Source organism: Linepithema humile, chromosome 2, assembly GCF_040581485.1.
Source record: "Linepithema humile isolate Giens D197 chromosome 2, Lhum_UNIL_v1.0, whole genome shotgun sequence".
Lineage (NCBI taxonomy): Eukaryota > Metazoa > Arthropoda > Insecta > Hymenoptera > Formicidae > Linepithema > Linepithema humile.
Window position 1 is genome coordinate 34446223 of NC_090129.1, and position 14733 is coordinate 34460955.

Below are 14733 nucleotides of genomic sequence, written 5' to 3' on the forward strand. Positions count from 1 at the left end.
CCGTTTATGAAATATTATAAATTATATTTATCGTCGCGCTGATAACAAATTTTACACGATGACATATTACTTCTTCCGCGTCTTGTCAGATTTTTTCACTCCAATATTTGCTGGTCGTCTGTATACGCTATTTGCGATAACACTTAGAGACGCTGTATCTTGAAAGGCATTACGGCACGAAGCTGCGTTTCAAACGGGAGCAACGACGTGATTTTTCGCGACGCGAACGCTCACAGATTACTGCAATCCGGCACGCGCAACTTTTCCGTCGTCACAGAATTAATGCGCCCGGCGACGGCTGCTTTGACAGTCGTTATTGAAATTCGATCGATGGTGAGAAAATTTTAATAATATCGCGCCGTTTCTACGCGGAGCTCTGCGAAAAAGCGAGAGATAAGAAAACGGGCTATATAAGTAAAAATGAGATCCGGAAATGTAGATCAGATAAAATACGCACATTTAGCGCATATGTTCACATAAACGTATTTCCTCCTCGTCGTTAACTTATCTTTTTATTGATATGGATATACATATTATATTTTTTATATATGCAATATATTGATACGTAGTAAATGAGATCATAAAAAGATCTGCGATATAGTAAAAAATCACAACTATATTTTAAATAATATAGTTTTTCAATAATTATTGGATCTGTGAAATCTGACTGCAGCTACATTGTTACTAACATGTGTTATTTTTGCGCATAACAACTTTATGAGATGATAAAAACCTGGGTATAAACCTAACGCTATGAACACGAACAATTTTAATTACGGCTCCGTAAAAAGGAAAATCACGCAGCTTCCGTAAATAGAAGCGTGACGCACCGTTGATCAGGGAATTAATTCCCTTCAGGAATTTGATCGGCGATAATTAAATCTCGTGCACTGTTTATAAAGTTTCTGGGGCGGAATGCGCATTTTTCTAACGGAGAATGCTTTTATTTTCCTTATTTCAATCTGTACTAGGCGATTCGCCATTTGTTGTATGTCTAATGACTTCTCGCAGACCGTCGGGTAAATCACATTCATGCGAAATGAGAAAAATATTCGCGCGTAAAACACGGGCGGTTTCATAAATCTTTGGTTTCGCAGTTCCTTCATTTTACGGATCCTTGGTTCCTATAGTCCCTGCTTTCATAAATCCTTGCCACAGCACGGATATTTTGTTTCAGGAATCTTTAATTCCATTTCTTAGTTTCGCAATTCTTTCATTTCTACAAATCAATATTTCTTTGAATCTTTGACTGAATAAATCCCAGGATTTAAAATGTATAGATTTTTGGTTTTGCAGATTTTTAAATTTAAAAGTGTTGGTTTGGTTTTTTTACACATTTTTATTTTTGTTTAAAAAAAAACATAAACAGTTTCTAGTAAAAATATGTAACAAAATCAACATTTACCGTTTCAAGGTTTTTTTATATGAAAAAAATTTATTTCTGTATATGAATATAACAAATGTTCTCTTTTCCTTTTCAACAAATCTTGAAAAATTGCTCCTAAAAAAAGGAGCCATTTGAAATTATTATCTTTATTTTAATTGTTATTTCGAGGTATAGTAGGTTTAACAAAAATTACACGGGACGCATTAGTTGATTAAACAGTTGGATCGAAATCTTTTTAGATAGAAGCGTAATCGCACAATAAAAAATTGCTTTGTTTCCTGCATAGAAAAATCTGCGTGCGAGATTTTTTTTCAACTATCGTTTATTATCCGGCCGAAGGATGTGTACTGATAAGTTTGTACAAATACGATATTTCGAATGTCGCGAGCTGCGAGCTCCATTGTAATCTCGTTGTCGGGCGTGCCGCATTCAAAACCCCGGGCATTTCCATTCGTCGTTTGCGTTGAAATGCACTTTTGATAAGAGTTCAAAGCTCGTCCCTGCTCACCGTTTCATTCTCGTGAAAAGCAGACATCGTTGATCTAAAGAAGTCCCAATTCGCTCGTGCAAGCAGAATGGAAAGCCGACTGGGTGTTACCGTTCACGACGATCGTGAAGTACTTGGAACGCGCAATTTTTCGATACGTTTAGATCCTTTTATGCAACTATTTGCATAAATTAATTTTATTATTGTCTGTCTAAAAGGATTCCGTCCAACTGTTTAATCAACTAATGCGCCCCGTGTAATTTTTATTAAACCTGTTATCCCTCGAAATTAAAATAAAGATAATAATTTCGAATGTTTCGTACGTAAGAAAGATGCAAATAAAAAGCAGTGAGCACATGATACAAATTGTAATACATTTTTATTAACATTTAAATTCACTTTGATCCTTAATGATCGTTGTTGATTCGAGAATTAATTAAGAGATAGTATTCAACGGGTTCAAATACACGTTTAATCTCTCCATGAGAATTTCAACATTCGTGTTTTCAGTACACATGCGTATACATGCGTACGTGTAATATACTGAGAGAGGTTAAGCAGACAAGCTGCTTCCAGCCTCATCGTCGACTAAGTGCTATTGTTCTTCCCGCATGATCCTAAACGAGCTGCCCATTGTGTAGCCAGAATTTGGTAAATTAACGCTAGTGTTTGTGGTTATCTGGCTACGTAAACGCAAACCAAGAAGAAGCACTGCAGGAGAAATAAGCGCAGAGTGCGCGGAACACATAGCTTTATAAATATTTCTTTAAATTTAACAGAAATAATGTTTATGTAATAATATATAAAAGTGAAGTACTCTTTGTTTTTTATCTTTACAAAAATATTAAAAGTAATGGAAAGAGGTCGCGTTAAATAAATTTCGGACAATCTAAATGCACAATTACAAAAAGTATTAAATATCATAAAATTTTTATCCGAAATATTTTTCATACATCTGCTCTTTGCATGGTTACATTTATTTAAAATTGATTGTTCCGATTTAATTTAAAGGAATTGTTTCAACTTCTAAGCGCGCGAGAAAGCATATATAAAAAAGCGCGTGTCTGTTATTTTCAGCTATTCTACACATGTTTAAAGCTCTTTAAAATCGAAAAATAATACTTGAGTTACCGTACTCGCTACTTTCTATGGTTCAGTATGGTTTAGTTCTCTCCGTTCTGTCTACAATCAGCCGAAAAAATATAATAAATTATTAGGCAATTGTCACTTTAAGTCAGTTTTTTCTCAAAGAAATCAGGGAAACACAAGATATTCTAAAATATTAAATAAAAGCGTAAAATGGAAAAGTTGGAAAACTTCTCTCTTGAAGATGAACTATCTTATGCAAATTTCTCTAGATGAAGCATCTCGATTCTCCTCTGACAAACACAAAATCCTATCATAACTTGCCACTCCGTAAAAGCAGGAGTAGATTAGTTTTCATTGGATGACCGTCCTTTCGAGACGAAACTTTTTACTCTCTCTCTCTCTGTCTCTCTCTTTCCTCACCCTCTCTCTCTCTCTCTTTCTCTCTCTCTCTCTCTCTCTCTCTCTTCCTTTTTCTTAAATGCAACCGACAGATTGAAGAACCACCGATCCTTAGTTTAGGCACGTCGACGAGCTGGTTGGCCGCGACGCGGTCCAGCCAGCTCGTCAGCGGACCAGCTAGCCAACCAAATCAGAGAAATCTCAACCTGACACTTTGGCACCACCGCGAGACCGCGAAACGCGTTGGCGGAAGAAACGGTATTCAGGAGAGCCGATCGAGAGCATGAAGTGCACCCTGATTGCACAAAGAGGCGGCGAAAATGGAACGTGATTGATTGCCATGATTGTGATAGTTTGCGACGAGATCGTTCTCCCTGATTTCTCCAGAAACAGAATCCGTAACCCTTCGATCCGACTTATTTCGCCGCGTTTATCTTGTTCTAGACACAAAAATCTCAATATCCGACAGTTATCCGCGTCTAAAGCTTATCCATTATTGTCGCAGCACCGTAATTACACAATCCAAATCGATATTTTAGAATTAAAAATGTGAAATACACCGCTTTGAAATTTTAATTACTTTTAGCTAATAACACATAGCCGATTCATTCTTAATTAAAGAGATAATAAATTGGACTTCAAAAAAAAATACACCGCGACACATTACATGCGAGTGACAGGCTGGTATTGGCAGCTAAAAAAGAACGCTAAAATGAATATCAGTATCAAGAAAAGATAATGCATCATAATGTAAATATAAAATTACATTAATTAACTATATTTTCCGTCCGTTGGATAATTATTATTTACTCAAAATTTAATATTCACATTTTCGTATCTAAATGTGAACGAGCCCATATAAATGTACTTCAAGCAATTAAAGAACACACGCGAGAATGGGCGCAGTTAATATTTACAATTCCATATTTAATGGAGCGCCCAGGAAAGAAGTTTAGTCGTATAAGTAATTTATATATATTTTATAGTCTTTTAAGATTGTGGAATTCGTTGCGATCACGTTGCCGGATGAAGAAAAGAATAATCTGATTGATTGCCATGATTGCAATCGTGCTCGAGCACCGTCTCCTGCTATCGAAGAATACAATTGGCTTGAGTACTCTTGGCTTGAGAAATCAGGTCAGATAAGTGCAGCCAATCATTAAGCGGATCCATGAAGTTCTGTCGGATTGTTGTTATCTCTACTCTCGAAGATTCGTCGTTATCGCTATGCCGGCATCATTCGATACATCGGAAGTGATTTCGGTCGACGGTCTCGTTGCGTTTCTTTTTTCTCTTCCTTCTTTAAGAAAATCGTATCTCTTTCTCTCTTTCTTTTCGATCGTAAGTATTGAAACGTTTTCAAGGAGTCGTGTAAACAGAACAGGAAAAAATGTATTATGTACTAGATCCATAAGATTTTATCTGCAATCGTCCATAAATTCTTAATCCTGTGATATTTATATATCAAGTCTCTTTCTCTCTTTTCTCCCCTTCTTTCCCTCCCCTTCGATAAATTAAAATAATTATGCCGGTATTCACTACGTTTTCTTACTTAACATTTAATAGAACATCGTTCTCTTAATCATCATCCTTGATTTTCTGACATTACTTATTTAGAATTGTCAAAACAGTAAAATATATACAAGCATGAATTATTTTAATAATTGAAGCTTAATTTGGTAAAAATATTCTGTTAAAACCCATCTAAAATTCAGTGAAAAATATAAAAAATACCTTGTGTTTTTTATTTTCCTGTTAAAGAAATACAAAATTGTTCAAAGATTTTGTGAAAGAAAAAATACAGAAATGATTTTTCTTATTGCGCCTCGCATATTCAGCGTTTTCCTCAGTTACAAATTATCTGCAAGCTTTCATCGGTTCGAAAGCATCATAAACGTCCTACACATCATAAATCTCGGAAGATATTGCTGCAGTTACATCTGCGGAGACGATATATCGCCGGCGATTATTACGACAGTAAACCTCCCGATAAGCGCACTTCATCGCTCTCTCATAGCATCGATCGCGATTGTACGATAGTCGAATTGTCTGCGTACGGGACGACAGTAGAATTGTGACAATTTTGCATTTGATGTACAATCGCGGTGATCCATTTGCGCGTATTTACGACCGCCTTGCACGATTCGCGCTGACTCGGTTAATTGTCCGCGCGGATGCGACACAGATGTGTTTGCGACGACGACCTGATTCTCTAAGGATCAATTAGACGAAGATGCGACTCGGTTTGATGAATCGATGGTGGATTCACACACAAGTTGAAAACAAATATACAAAATTACACGTCACATTACGGTAAAACTCACACCATATCTGCATTAGTTTTCTTCTTTTATTAACAAACATAGTTTTATTTTATTATCAAAATTTATTTTTCTTCCTTTAAGAAAAATTATTTCCACTAATTTTTTGTTTCTTTAATTTTATAAATTTTGCTTTTTCTACTGCATGCAATAATCATATTTATACCGAATAATAATTTTTTTGCGTTTCTTTCTTTTTTTTTTTTTTTTTTTTTTTTTTTGAATAAATTAGAGTGCTGCTATCAACAGTACTGTTTTTTTTTTTTTCAAGTCATAAATGTTTTTACATATTATTTGCAATATGTAAAAATTCGAAATAACAGCATTCAAATAAAAAATTTACATGACATTTTCAAAAATTTTAATATCTACGTATAATAGATTTTTTAATTCATCACTTACTTGCGCAAATAATATTAGATAATACTATTTTTATAGTCTCTTTGTCAGGCGAAAAAATATAGACATTCGAAGAGCCTGAGCTCTTGGCAGTATAATCCACGGGGTTTCAAACTAAATCCGGGCATTGTCGAAAAGGAAGGAAAGCAAGTAGAGAAATCCAGCAAGGGTCTGCCTTCGTTCGTCGGCAGACGGCCAACATGCAAATCCTTCAGGGTGGACCCTCTGAGATGGAGGACTCAATGGCGGAGGGGTTTTCAGTTTATCCATATTAATGCTTCTAATTAAGCCTTCGACAACCCCTATATTACGTTCTTGCGCCGGTCACGCGGCGAGATTTGTGCGGCTGTATATGCGGGGAAACACGTGTAGTTTCGCGAAACAAACAACTGCAATGCGGAGAAAAATAAAAAAAAGATTAACTATTGAAGTTACGAAGATATCAGATATCTACGCAAGTCCCAAGATTACTTGCACAATTAGATTTCCTTGATCTTATATTTTAACTTTAGGAAGATGGGAAAGTGTATATCTTTGTAGATGTATCGCAACAATGTAGACTTAGATCTACGAAGAAGAGGAGGGCTGGAGCTATCGCTTTACACTGTGTTTAATTGTTCATTGGACGTGCCCGCGCAATGTCGCAAAGCCAGACACATAGCGGTGTGGATTTGCAAACCCAATGCAGTATATCGTGTCCTTTGACTAGCTATTTGTCACTGTGTTATATTTCATTTGTTAGCTTGTTCATGTCCAAACTCATTTCGACAGAAAATTATTGCGCAAAAATATGATTTAAAATCGTGCTCTCATTTGTTATAAAAATCAGATTTTTATCTTACACTCGTTAAATTTCATATGCACTATTACGTAGCAATAACCACTTCTGAAGTCAAGCGATAAATTTCATAAGATTTATAAGAATTTTATGTAGATTAAATTTGGATAATTTTTGTTTTCAAACTTTTATTTTAAATTTTGATAAAAATGAGCAAACTCTCGCACGAAATTGGCCTCGAGTCCGAAAGTATTTAATAAGATTAAATCCGTTATAAATTGGCAAGCACATTTTTCTTTTGATCGCTGGTATGTAAGAACAAGTTAGATGGATAAATGTGATCATCCACGCGGAACCAGCTGCAATGCTATTGCAAAAAGCGGCGGGGACGAAGCCAGAAATCTCTTCTAATTACGACCAGTCCGATACGAAACAAAATGACAGTGTGCAATCGATTCTGCAGTCTGCTCGGCAGGTTTGAAATCTCTCAAGAAATTAAAAGTGGAATTAGTTCTCTCATTTCTTCCCCTTCTCTCGTTTTTTTTTTCCTCCCGCGATATATATCCGCCGACGGATTCGATGCTGCACACGGACAAATTAAAAGTAATGGCACAAGTGCAAATTAAAAGGTGCGCGAGCAAGTGTAACGACCACATCGGCTGCTTTTGCAAACAATTATTTATCGGCGCTGCGAAACGAACCGGATAGCTTTAATTAAAGGCACATGTACATCCAGAAAGTCCACATTTCAAGAACCGCTCGAGTGCTTCCGGCTCCTTCAACATTTATCTATTGCGGCTTTAATTATCAACGTTCTCCGTTACGTAAAATGTTTGATTCGCGAAAAGAGGATTAACATAGGTAATCATTGTATTGTAATTGCACAAAAATTGCTTTCCAATTTTCTTACGTATCCTGAAAATTGTGTGTCGATTATTAAAAACGTATTACAAGCTTTACAATAATCCGCGTTTTATGCGCAATCATTATTTCAATACAATAAAATCCCGCATTCCTTGGAAGATGCTTTTGAATAATTATGACGTAATTTCGTTGTAACATTATTAATACTCAACAAAACCGCAGAACAATTCTATAAAACAAGTTCTCGATTAATTCATTAAGTTAATTACCGAGGTTCCAGATAAAGTAATTGCGATCTTTTATAACAGCTACATCAGTTTCGCTAAAACTTACGCAGTCTCTTTTATTCACGCGTTTATCTCATCTGTTGATTGATACAAAATATGCAAGAAATATAAGTATGTGTATTTATACACATATTTTTATAAATCTTTTTATAATTTATTCGTCTAGGATATTTGCTACTACACGAAAGTTATATTCAGGTAATTATTTAACGATAATTAAACACTGAAAATTGTTGGTCGATATTTGATGATAAAGCTTTATTGTCTCACGAGCTTTAGTTCTTTTAATAATTCATTCGCGATTTTCTTCATTAATTTTTGTTTTTTTAATTTCTAACGGCTCGAAATTAAGAAAAGTTTCAAATTAATTCTTCCACTTTATTAAAATCTAGAATTTCTGCGTTCTGCAAAAGTTTAATAATTTTGAAATATCTGTTGAAAGAATTGATAAATTTCTATAATGTATCTTGTGTCAAGATACAGTTTCTTTAATCTATTGAGAAATATTCCTGAATCTACAACTTATTTTAATCAATCCTTGATTGGAGAGTTTATTTACGAGAAATTTAAATTATATTATTAAATATCATAAGAATTTGCTAGTGAAAAATTTAAATTTATCAAGGAAATATGCCGAAATTATTTTACATGTACAATAAATTCTGTACTTGCAGAACCTGATTACATTTGAATTGTAATTTATTAATCAATAAATAATCTCGGTTACATTCTAAACCGTAACACATAATAATAATGACGGCAACAATAACACGGTCGACAATACTGCGATTTCACGTCAACGCGAAGGCACGATATTTTGCGATTAGTTTCGCGTTAATATAATACGCGCTTTTGTTTATCAGGCTCTGTTACAGCTCTAGTCCTATTAACTAAAATGGAACAAAGGATTACTTTAGAACCTAATTAACTCCTCGCGTGCGCCGTAACGGTGGTTGCCTTTGCCCACCCCTTTCTAATTTCCCCCGATCGCAACGAGCACGAAAGGAGGCCCACGCGAACTGAAATTTCGCAGGGCGGAATTTTCGGAATGTACTTTGTCGACAAGTTTCGCGAATCGCGCGGCTTCTGCGAAGATTCTGCATTCTTGTGATTGACGTAAGCAGGCACGGAATAATGGAGGTAGCACCGAAATATTCTACGCATGTGAACTTGTATATTGCTTGATAGCGTGAAAGATACTTTGTTATCTTATTACCAGCTTCCTAAGATTTCTACCATATTTGCTTCTGCAAATTTCACGGTTTCGTGAACATTTTGTGAATAACGAAAATTTGAATACATCTTGCGTTGAATAACATTCAATCTTATTATTTTCTTCTTTTTTAATCAAAATAATAGCTTCGTTTAACTGTATAATATATTACGCGCGCGTGTCTGCGAATAATACATTTAATTTTCTGTCTTCCTCGCAAATAATCAATCACTTATTTTTGAACAGAGAATTATTATCTAGAGAACGCTTTACAAAAATAATAATAATGATTTTTAATTAATATTATTATATATCGCCATTTTATTTTTGCCATGGACGTTTTTTGCTGGATGTTGAAAAATCTGATACAATTTCGCGCACGAAAACTAATCGAGCGTTCACGACTGGCAAGGATAGAGTTAACTAATCGCATGCTCAAATTAACCCATTATTCGCGAGTTTAATTTCCGCAACGTGCCTCATTTCGACAGAATGAGAGGGCATGAAAATAAACTCGGGATATCATATGGCAAAATGAGGCTTTGCGAACGCGCAATATCGCGACGAGAGGAACGTGACGAACTATAGTTTGTAGAAGCAAAATGTGAGATGCTTTCGAGGATGAACTAGTCGTGAAATAACTCTCAATTTGCGAGAACGGTCTCCGAAAGAAGTTTTACATGTTTTTTTCCTTGTATGAGATTAACTAGACTGTTTAACTTAAATTTGCAAACATATTAATACTTATATCTCGTTAGATATACATGTGTAAAATGAGGGATTTAAAAAATTTCTATCTGAAAAAGAGCTTCTGTAGAATGCATATTACAATTAATTATTATGCGCATAATGCGTCAAGATGAAATTATGTTTTTATTATATAATATTGCATTTTAATTATTGCGGAATATGTTTATTAATTTTTGAATTAATAACGAACTTTTTAATGATCGTTTATTTTTTAGATATCTTTCAATATTTTTTATATTTTAAAATCACAAAAATATAATTACAGATTAACACATGCCTTATAATTATGTAATAATAATCTACACATTTTCTTTTTGTTTACATCTTTTCTGCATGATAAAGTTTTATACAAAACACGTTACAAAAAATTGTTACAAAAAATTGTGAAAACACGCATTGTGCGTGATACAAAACAAATATAACAGTACTTTATGGCAAGCTACACATCCTGCTAACTGTACCGAATAAATAAACGTAATAATTCACGTAAAATTTTCTGCGTATGCAAAAACCGCCAACGCGCAAATACGTTTATGAAAATAAAATAACACAACCGGATAATAGTGCTTACGCAAACGTAATTGAAAATTTTGCATAAGCTTGCAAAATTCTTTATTATAAATTAACGTTGTTTCTTAACAACAAATGTTTAATTAAAAGCGTTAATTTATTCTGGAGACGCGAAAGATAAATAAAATATGATTACGTTGTACAATCAATGCGCTAGACAAAATTATTTATTATTTGTCGCAATAATTCTTAATAATAATAGATCTTTGTATTTGTATCTTTATTCAAAAAATCACAATTTCGAAATAAAAAGATGCTTCTCGTGAGTTGTGGTTATACGCGTAATGGATTAATTAATTCCAACACTCGATCTTTATGCAAACAGAGTATGCAGATGGCTGATACGCAGATAAACGTGGCTACTAAACCAAAAATATTTCCCTCTGCTCTAGTGTATATAGGTAAACAAATTGCATTTTGCCCCGTTTAAACTTTTCCACCGCGACGATATCGTATTTTCCTGAGAACAAAGTAAAAATAAAACATTCACGGCTACTGAATCGGCAGTTTTTATGCCATATTGCGTGATGAAAATGTTCTTGGCTTTCCGAGTCGCGCGATATTTTAAGGATTTCAAAGGCTTTACGGAGATTCTTGAAAATATGATTCGCCAAAGCTTTGCTTGGTATAAAAAAATGCAAATCGTATAAAATTCTGTACATTTTTTTTGTAACATTTAAAAAATAAATGGAATAAAAATTAATAGAGCAAAATTAATATTTTCATTTAGCTGATAAAAGCTTGAAAATTTTAACTAGAAAAATTACATGGAATTTAATCTTTTTGTATAGATTTAATAATAACATTTGAAATAATTGATAATTTTTAATTCTGTATATATACAATATGCTTTTTTATTAACATAAAGGTAAAAATTTAGCAATTTATTTTTCTTATGGGACATATATATGTATAATTCAATAGTATACATTAAAAAAGAATTGAGAGTTAAAAAGAGATTTAATTCATGACTCAAACATATTTTTACTGACCGTTATAAAATGATAAAACATAACTTTGCCGACTATAAATCAGATATGAATTCGTTTTATGCATGCAGCGCATAATCACAAATGTGAAATTTGTGTGCGATTTGCGGTGGCAGATGCACATTAGTATCGCAGTTAACCGAAGTAATGCTGTAGCTTTTTATATTTGAGCACGTTCGAGGAAAGTTAAGAAAGCAGAAAATTGAAAAACGTTCTTGAGAGGATTCCGAGCAGTGTTGAACAAAATAATATCGCTGTTTTCAGACTTCATGGAAATAATTTATATATATATTATTTCCAGCTTTTGTTGGCTTATTAATTTCTTGTTATTGTTGTCCCAAATTAAGAAAAAAATTTGTTAAAAATTATATAAATCGACTTATGGCATTATCGTACCCCTTCGTTCATAATTAATAAAAAAATGTTATCTTTACGAGTTTATTAGTTCGAAGTTTAGCGAAAAACAATTTTCAGCTTGTTTGTCGAATACCCTGCGCGATTAGCGTCACGGCGAGCGCCGCTACATGTGCTGGTAAGTGGAAAATGTGTGCACAGCTTGTTGTCGAAGGATATTTATATAGCTCGACTCACCTCGCGACGGCGGAAGCGTGAAAATTCGCAGAGAATCCGGCAGAGGCGAGAGGCGTGAAGAGTCGCACAGATTAATTAGCGACAATTATACAGCGGCTCTAAGATAATTAGCGATGCTTAACTCCGCGTCGACTCGTCCGATTTCATTGCTCAAATGCTTCGCCGTATATAACGTCAACCACACATGTGCACACGGGCAAAAATCGAATCTCCTTCTCCACAGTCAATTTAACGTCTAACGGCAGTGCGGTTGGACCGCAGAACTAAATATCTCAGTTTTATTAATATCGCAGAACAGGCTCAGATATAATGTTCAAAATTATGTAGCATTGTGACTTTTATTGTCACTTTTATCGTTATTAATATCTTGTGTCAAGTGAAGCACCAAACAATGCGTTGTAATATATATTTCTTTCCACTGACATTTTTCTTTCGCAGCCAACGATAAATCACGATACACGTTTAAGTCCCACCGATTATTACACTTTCAAAATTGTCTTCGTAAAACACATTGGCGTACTTTGGTGAACTAAAGTTGTGTGATCACCGAACTTTCGTACTTCCAATATTATCACACAGGTCAGAGTTGTATTCTTCGTTCTCCTCGAACCTTCAACTAAAGTTGCGGTCGGTGTATTCTGAACGTAGAGAACAATGGCTGTTAAAATCTTGAAAAACACTCGACAATCCGCAGGTGAAAATTCGTAACTTATATAATAATTATAGTACGATAATCACGCAATGAAATCCAATTATGTACATATATTAAAATTAACTGTTGAAGTATATAACAATTAACGCGAAAATAAACTCAGCTTGAAATATTGCTTAGCAATTTAAAAGGTCAAAACAATTACTGCGAAAATAAACTTGATTACAAGTATCGATTAACAAACCAATGGACAATCAAATAATTAACCGGAAAATAAACGTAATTGTACATACCGATGAACGATTGAATTGCTGCAATATTTAACGCAAAAACAAATTTGATTTTTAATATTAATCTTTAAATTTTGCGATATTAAATAATTAGATAATTGATACACAAAGATAGAATTTACATAAACACGAGTAGAAATAAATCTGATTGCGCATAAATAATTTTAGATCAATTGTCTAAAGTTCAGATCGAAATAATAGAATCAGCGTCTGTAAAACCGACTGTGCCTCTTTTCACTGGCAATTAAAGTGTTTAAGTAATTAACACAAAAAATTATTTCTTTAACACGGAAATAACCTGGATGTTTAATGCGCGACTCTTCAAGACCCTTTGCTTTGTAAGAGGAGACTGATCTCGTTTAAGGGATGTTCGAACTTCCAAGGAGACTGAAAGCACGAATACGATCGTCACATAATTCTGTTGCAGCACACGTTCACGTTCGACTACGTTTCAAGAACGATTGTATCACCAGAAGTGACAGAGTTCAATTCTCTTTGTACTTTTATCCTCATCACGCGTCGTGTCCATTTTTTCGAGAATCCTCAAGAGACATCTTCCGATCGCTGTCGACTTGAACATCGAATCGACTCCTCGCGATTACATCGTTTTGCCCACCAACAAATTTTTCAGTCCATTCACTATTCACGCAGGTTGGATGACTCGGTGCGAGCAGCTTGATCGGAAAGCTAGAGGGAAGATCGACGCGGAGGAGACGCCAGTCGAAGACACCGACGCGAAGTCGATTTGACACCGGAGGGATTTTAAATGTTTGACAGGGCAGCGACAGTCGAAAACGGAAACGATGGAAACGAGAGCGGATGGTTCTTACTCAAACCGTACGACGGTACTGCGACCGGCGGCGGCGCGCTACCGCGACGACAACCTGTCCCGGAGTATGCTGTACCGCGGCGCGCGGCTGTCTGCGTGCGAACTGGCGCAAGCTCTTCTAAAGCCGGGGAGCCGAGCGGCGGAACTTGCGAGTGGCGGAACTCCGATACGGAGAGGAAGTTCGATAGGGGCAGCGTTCGCGCGGCGCACGAAATACACGGGGGATGAAGCGCCGACCGATTATTCGCGCGCTAATTCCGCGATATTAGTGCAGCTCCGGATATTAGGCTGCCAGCCCCCCCCACGTGCAATATACAGCGATGCATTATTAAATTATTAGCGACACACGTGATAGCTTCGAATGATCTATGTTTGCGTTCTTGTGAAAGAAGGACGTAGTTTTGGGACCCATGCATTCAGCATTCATTTATATTTAATTGACTCTCCTGAAACCACGAAATACGCTGCTTTGATAAACTTTTAATAATTACCATTGCGCCAAATGATCAATCATAGTGTAAATATTAATTAATAAGTGATAAATATATTAAATGGCTCTCTCTGATACTATTATTTCTTACAAATTGATTTAAATAATTCTTTCTCAACATCGGAGAAATGTAGCACACGTTATTTAAGTATAATATTGATTACTGTACGATATCAATTCATGTTAATTTCCAATGATATCTTTTACATATTTTTTATAATAAAATTTTCCAACGAAAATAAATCACTTATTATTTTCGGGAAAATAAGAAAAAGCTCAAAAATTTATGAAACAGCAATACAAGAAAAGAGAATAGTTGTTCGTTTTTCTTCATTCCAATCTATGAGA

At 35.0% G+C, this 14733-nt stretch overlaps 1 protein-coding gene across 4 annotated transcripts in view; it reads right to left on the reverse strand.

Moving 5' to 3' along the window:
- Positions 1–14733, reverse strand: part of LOC105674918 (cysteine-rich venom protein-like) — a 45357-nt gene that overhangs the window by 25818 nt on the left and 4806 nt on the right. Inside the window, exons 1-3 of one of the 4 annotated variants that reach the window (XM_067350618.1) lie at positions 13537–13975; positions 13365–13453; positions 12125–12762 (exon numbers count right to left, since the gene is read on the reverse strand). The exons of 1 other annotated variant lie outside the window; for it this stretch is intronic. The gene's annotated coding sequence lies outside the window, so the exon portion shown is untranslated. Of the gene's footprint in view, positions 1–12124; positions 13062–13364; positions 13976–14733 lie in introns of those variants that run through there. 2 more of the 4 variants (XM_012371597.2, XM_067350619.1) reach the window with 2 other exon arrangements.